Below are 7578 nucleotides of genomic sequence, written 5' to 3' on the forward strand. Positions count from 1 at the left end.
GAATTTTCTGTAAAATGTTACTCTGCTATTTCTGATAGTCCCTGGTCAAATTACTGATTTATTATTTTAGATGGTTTTGACATGGCTTATAATGCAAAAGTACCACCATTCATATATATTTACTAGAGGCCTGGTGCATGAAATTTGTGATCAGGGCTGACTGGGGCCTTCCGGCTGCCGGCCAGGGACTGCCTTCATTCTGGTTTTCAGCCCACGTCATAGTGAGCCATCATTCTCCCAGTAAAACTCCTGTGGGTACAATTTGCATATTAGGCTTTTAGATAGATAGATAGATAGATAGATAGATAGATAGATAGATAGATAGATAGATTTTCAGAGATCCCATGGGACCTAGCCCATTTCTGCACCTTCAGGTGTGTTTGGTCTCATTTAAATGCTCTCAGGCTCCATCCATGTTGTCACAAATGGCAGTTTACCTGATTTAAATGTAATATTTTATTATTTTTTGCCACAATGCTATATGTCCCCCATTCAACTTAAAAATTATCCTGTAACATGCCTAGTAAACATCTAAATCTCATTTGAATCTTAAGGAGGCTGGCATCATTCTCCATTGAATTAAGCCACGGATGGTTTATTTAGAGACAGATTTGAAGTTCTTTCTCATTCTCTCTTCACAGGCAGTGGTACAATGCCAATGTCAATTTTTAAGGCTTGGTTACAGAATCAACCAACCTAAAGAGGAATTATGTAGCTTCATTGTGTTCCTTTCATAAATTGATATTTGTCACTCCATTTTGTATAGATGTGGTCTGTGATTCCAAAATACCACTAAGTGGAAACATTTGTTTTGATGCATCCTTCCTAGTAGTGTTCCTAATATCTGACTAGCCACTGAGATGTTTAGCTTTTAAATGAGATCAAACCCACCTGTAGGTGCAGAAATGGGCTAGGGCCCATGGGCTCTCTGTAAATAAATACATATTCATGGTGGTACCTTTGCATTCTAAGCCATGTTAAAACCGTCTAAAATAATAAATTAGTAATTTGACCAAGGATAGTCAGAAATAGCAGAGTAACATTATATAGAAAATTCTTCTTTAGCCAAGATCTCAAGGAAGAGAATTGTACCCATAAATTATGTTAGAGAAAGGGAACTTTTGATTTGAATTACCTGCATCCTCTTAGGCACTCTATTTAATTTCTACTTTGGAGACATAAAAGTATTAAAGTAGGTAACACTCTTGAAGCATAAGAGTGCATTGGAAAGATTCAGATAAGGACAAAGGATAAGGAAGGAGATGGAGGGGGAAATATAGTCTTTACTCTAGCCCTTCATTCTTGGAAATAGATCATTCTTATCTCACTCGTGCTTGCAGACAACTAGGCTAGAGACCAATCTGTCTGGTAAGGGAGAGCACTTCATTTGGAATACACAGAATGAGTATAGGTCAGGGTTCTCAAGAGAACAGAACTAATGGGACATTTATAGAGAGATTTATTTTAAGGAATTGGATAATACAATTGTGGGTTGATAACGATTCCAAAATCTATATGGCAGGCCAACAGGCTCAAAATTCAACAAGAGTAACATTACAGCTTTGAAATCAAAATCTGCAAGCTGGAAACTCAGGCAGGATTTCTGTTTATAATCTTGAGGGAGAATTCCTTCATTTTTTGCAAACCTCAGTTTTTGCTCTTAAGACCTTCAACTGAGTGAACGAGACACATATTATGGAGGGTGATTGGTTTTACTCAAAGCCTCATGATTTAAGTGTTAATCATATCTAAAAAATACCTTCACAACAACATCTAAATTAGTGTTTGAACAAACAACTTGGCACCACAGCCTGACCAAGTCGACACATAAATTTAACCATCACAATGAGTATCATTTTATTCCCTGTAGTTGGTTAGTGCAACCTGAGATATGGTCACTCATCTGTCAACAGAATCCAACCAGTTGTCCTTTTTCCAAAAAACAACAAGCTTAGTTTTTAATGTGTTTACTTGATGTCAAGGCACTAATCCTAATTCACAAGCTGAGTCAACAGACTTCAGAGACACATCACCTCCCACAGGTACAGCTTGACCTCCTCTGTCTTAATTGGTTCCAGGAGCAATAGAACAGTTGTTTTAAGATTATCAGACTCCAGGCATTGCCTTCTCTTTCAGAGTTTGCATTTCATATTAGAAACATCACGGAAGGCCTTTCCTGGTGAAACATTGAAAGCTCAACAACAAAACAGTCAACTAGGAAACATTAAGCTGGCCACAGGTCGATAACACTAGTACGTTCCACATACCCCAGGGAAAACTGTCTCAGTGAACTCAGTTCTTTCCTCTGTGCCAGGAGACACTCAGCGGTGGGCTCTCCCAGGTACAGAGGGGAGAAAAGCTTCTTTCTCTTCCTGTTTAAGCGATGAGACAAGAAGGAGTCCTTGCTCTCTTGGCAACCTTGGTGGGACTCACAGATTAATGGAAATATCCCTCAGGGATCCAATGCAAGGGGTGTGTTGGCCTCTTCTAGCAAATCGTCTCTTCCTGACCTCTGTGCAGGGCACCAAACTGCCCCACTCCAGAAACCTGCCTTTGTCTCCATCCTGCCTCTCCTTCCTGCGGAGAATGCCTCATTTCTGTGTTCTACCAACTGACTGAGCTTCAGAGCCAAACCCATGGAGAATCTCAAACTGGATTCTCAAACCCAAAAATGAATCTCATTCTTTTTGATCCATTGCCTTTTTTTTCAGAGTAATGGATATGTGCCTTGCTTAGGGCCAGGTCAATTGATCATTGAATTCTGTGAGGCACTAATGAGCACAGCCTGAGGGTCCTGGTTGCTGTGTTCTCACTTTGACAGCTACCTCGCATGGACATGTCACACCACCAGCCCTGATTCTCTTATCCAGGGGTCCTCCATCCGGGCAAGGTCTTCACTCTCCTTCTGCAATTGCCTCACGTCCTGATCTAACTGTTAATTAGATGCCACATTTCTTGGCCTATGTATGTGCTTGAGCCATCAGCTTATTGATCATCTTCAGAATACTAGTATATTGGATTTTAAGGAATCCAGCCACAAAAGCAGGCCATGTTGCAGGTAGCTCATTGAGGAGGTTCCTCCAGAGCAAACTGGAGAGCATCTAATAGGTGGTGACCTGGAGTCACACCCATGAATCAGAAAGCTACAGAAATATTCGCTTTAGAAGGCATAGATTATCATTATTGTAAAGCAACGTGATAATAAAATTCAGAAATTCTACCTGAAGTCCTTCCACTATAGCTGATACTGTGGAAAAGAAAAATGTCTGAAATGGGCCAATAAGCTACACAGTTGCTGAGACCACCACCCAAGCGCCAAAGAGCTGATTGCCCAGTTAGGAGGTAATCTTGACGCTGCTTCTCCAATCCAGGTCATGTGTCTGAATCTCCAAAAGACCATAAAGCCTTTGAGGGCAAGCCTGGCCTGTCCATCCCTGTACCTCCGGCATCTCTTAGCAACATATTGGCGCATGCGTGGTTCTCAGCACTGCACTGTTCTCTCTAAGCTGAACAGGATCAAATGGCTTTGGGTTATTTTAACTCACCTCTAAATAAGACTGTCTGATATACCAAACAAAATGTCAGTCAGTAGGAAGATTTCTCATTTTTGCAGCCTGAATTCCAGTTCCTTTCCTCCCTTTGTGGGATACAGGTGATATGTTCCCAGATTAAGATAAAAGCAGTGTAAACAAAGCAACATAAATCTTCCCTGGAGCACAGATGTCAGTTGGAATTGCTCTTCAGTTCTTGTGAAAACGCTTTATTCCAGACATCCCAATAGGATGCAATGTTGCAAGAACACAGAGAGAAAGCCAGGGGAACCAAGTCTGAAATAAGCAGGGCCTGGGCCCAGGGCCACAGCTCAACCACTCACCTTGGCAGGTATGATAGTCAGACCATGTGCATGACCAACGCTGGTGACAGGAGACCATTTTTGATCCTTTACCTGTGACCTGTCAGACAGAAACCAAATCCTGACTTAGGTAAGGAGGGACTTTATTTGAAAAGGCTATGGCAATAGGAAGAACACTTTGGATGCAAGATTATCTCAAAACGGGTGAGTGGGTGGAGGTGGATGACATGATAGGATAGTTGAGCAGGAAATGTCTGTCCCTGAATTAGCAAATTCTTCAGAAGGGCCTTAAGGAGCAGTTATTCCACATTTCAAAGCTCGCTCAGGCTTAGAGTTCAGGGTCCTGGGAAAAGGAGGAATGTTTGACTCAATCAAGTTAGCAGGTATTTTCTGTCAATTGGTCAAACATTTCAGCTAATCGCTCATGTGGCAAAGAATGGTAACTGGAAGGTCTGTGTCTAGCCTTGACATAGAGAAACAAGGAGGTCATGGGTGAGTCATACCTAAGTCATAGGGGAAAGGGGCTTTTTTGCAGAACACAGGAAGGTGGGGAATTCTTGACCACCATTGTCTTCCAGGAGCACAGGGCACATCACCACAGGTCAATTCACCTGTTGGGGCTTCTCTTTTCTCTTCTGTCAAATGAAATTAGAATGACACCTGCTTCACCTGCTTCACCTGCCTTTCATGGAGACTGTTAGGATCACTAAGATGTGTTTGTGAGCATATTTTACAGCCTGTAAAGCACATGTGAATAATACCTGCTTTATTATCTCTGATAATGGCTATTCAGCTCTATGTTCACAAAGGGTTTCAGGGATCACCCTTTCTGTCATTACATTCATAAAATCTCTGATCTTCACAGCCGGATGCAATGAGTTGGCTGCAAGGGAGACAGTAGTGGGGTGTCCTGAGGGCCCCGCAGTACACCTCAAGATGGGGTGCGATTTCCCATCTGAGCCTATCCCAGTCTGCTGAGAATTACGAAGAAACGTAAGGCACCATCTAATACAAAGTGATAGATAAAGCAAACACCCATGAGAGCCTTTATATCCTCAGAGATCAGAGCTCTTAAGTCACTTTCCTTCAAAGGTTTTCCGTAGCTTCCAACAAAATTCAGCCCACTGCCTAGAGCAGCAGGTGTCACATCTGCATGGCTGCAGGGGAAGTGTGAATAATGCTTCTTTCTAGCCAGGTAGGGATGCCTGGGGAGCAAAGCTTTCTCAGAAACCCAAGGAAGAAAATCGATGCCCCTGGAAGTGAGAGAGGGGAAAAATCGATAGGGAAGGGAAATGAGTGATATGTAATGCAATTTGAAGATTCCCCCCTCCTCACCCCCCTCAAGCAATTGACTCGATAGAGAGTGAAACCTAAAAACCTCTGGCTGGAAAGGTGAAGACTGAATGAGAAAGAGCCAGCTGATTCTCATATTGACTGGCCACTGGTTCCTGGGCCGCTGCTGGTATCCAGGAGTGATTTCTGTTTGCTTCTGTTTGCTTCTGATTTATACGAGTAAAGCTGACACCGATTTTCTAAAATGGGACATCAAGTTTAGACTTGAAAAAAAATGTTATGCCCATTTATTAATGCTTCTCCCTACTGTAAATAAAACCCACATGAATATGACCATTTTTGCATTTGACATCATGAAGAAATGCTAGAAACTGTTTTAAGCACCAACTTATAACCTCCAGAAGCAATTTCATCAAAAATATTCTAGAGAGAATATCCATTTTGTGTATTTGTTTAAATAATTACGATGGCCTTCCCTAAATGAACAAATATGGAGTATTAATTCTAGAACATTAATCCGCTGTTACTATGTGATTGATGCAGGGATCTGTGTTTTAATTATCTTTGCCCACTACTAAGCTTGGATATTTTCATCTTCAGATCATGGTATCAGCAGTGCCATTTGTCACATTGACTAGGGACCATTCTGGCCCACCCTTTATTTCTCTGTCAACATCTATATTGTTTTTGTAACTGGTTCTCCCTTAAAGACAGGGTTGGAAGAGTCCAGATGCTCTCAAACCGATCTGAAAAGCACAAAATTACTTAGTCTTCTGGCCCTTCCATGCAGTCGCCATGTTTTTGTGCCGGTGAGACCACACTCACATATTGAAATGATGGACAGATAGTGCTTTCTGTCAAATATGCTAGAAATATCTTCTTTGGAAAGATTATATTGGAAATGACGTATTTTATGTTGACTACTGTTACCAACATTTACTATTAAAACAATCTACCTCATGAGAAATCTATCTATCTATCTATCTATCCATCTATAATATCCTATCTAATAAAAGAGAAACATGGTAATTAGCTGTACCTCCACTACCCTTCCCATTGGCTAATCAGGGCCATATGCAAATTAACTGCCAGCCAAGATGGCGGCCAGCAGCCAGGCAGCTTGAAACTAACATGAGGCTTGCTTGCTTCAGTGACGGAGGAAACCAACATTCCCCGCCTGCCGCTGCCGGCCTCTGAGCTTGCAGTTTGAAACATTGTTACAAATATAGAAGCTAAACAAAACCCCAGAAACCTGCTTTCAACCAGCCGGGATCTCAGAGCTGGAGTTGAAACAGTGTTTTGATTATAGAACCCAAACAAACCAGATACCTGCTTTCAGCAGCTGAGGCCTAAGAGCTGGAGCCAAGCCTCAGAGCTAAAGCTGGCCCAGAATAAAAGAAGAAAAAGAAAAAAAGGAGCGGTTGGGAGCTTCAATCACCTGCCAGCCTGAAAACAGCCCTCAGCCCCTCACCGAGACTGGCCAGGCACCCCAGTGGGGACCCCCACCCTGATCCAGGACACCCTTCAGGGCAAACCAGCTGGCCCCCACCCGTGCACCAGGCCTCTATCCTATATAGTAAAAGGGTAATATGCCTCCCAGCACCGGGATCAGCATGACAGGGGGCAGCGCCCAAACCCCCTGATCGCCCTGCGGCTCTGTGTGTGGCAGGGGGCAGGGCCACAACCTCCCTGTCCTCCCTGCTCTGTTCCTGACAGGGGAAGATGCCCCAACCCCCTGATCAGCCCTGCTCTGTGCCTGATAGGGGGGAGCTCCCCAAACCCCTGATTGCCCTGCGGCTCTGTGTGTGACAGGGTGAGGCGCCCCAACCCCCTGATCTGCCCTGCTCTGTAAGTGACAGGGGACAGCGCCCCAATGCCCTGATTGGCCCTGCTCTGTGCGTGACAGGGGGTGGTGCCGCAACCTCCCCATTGATCCTGCCTTGAGTGTGACAGGGGGCAGTGCCCCAACCCCCCAATCAGCCCTACCCTGGGCGTGACTGAGGATGGCATCGCAACCTCACGATCCGCCCTGCTCTGTGCATGACAGGGAACGGCGCCCCAATTCCCCAATCAGCCCTGCTCTGAGCCTAACCAGGGGCTGCACCTAGGGATTGGGCCTGCCCTCTGCCACCCGGGAGCAGGCCTAAACCAGCAGGTCATTATCTTCCGAGAGGTCCCAGACTGCGAGAGGGCACAGGCCGGGCTGAGAGACACCCCCTCCCCCCCGAGTGCACAAATTTTTGTGCACCGGGCCTCTAATATAGATAGATAGATAGATAGATAGATAGATAGATAGATAGATAGATAGAGATAGATAGATATAACATAGAGAAATATATATATAATATATATATATATATATATATATATACACATATAAAATAGAGAAATATGCTAATTAACCAAGATGCCATAATGGGTCAACTGGACAG

The sequence above is a fragment of the Myotis myotis genome, unplaced genomic scaffold (genome assembly GCF_014108235.1).
Source record: "Myotis myotis isolate mMyoMyo1 unplaced genomic scaffold, mMyoMyo1.p scaffold_m19_p_3, whole genome shotgun sequence".
NCBI lineage: Eukaryota > Metazoa > Chordata > Mammalia > Chiroptera > Vespertilionidae > Myotis > Myotis myotis.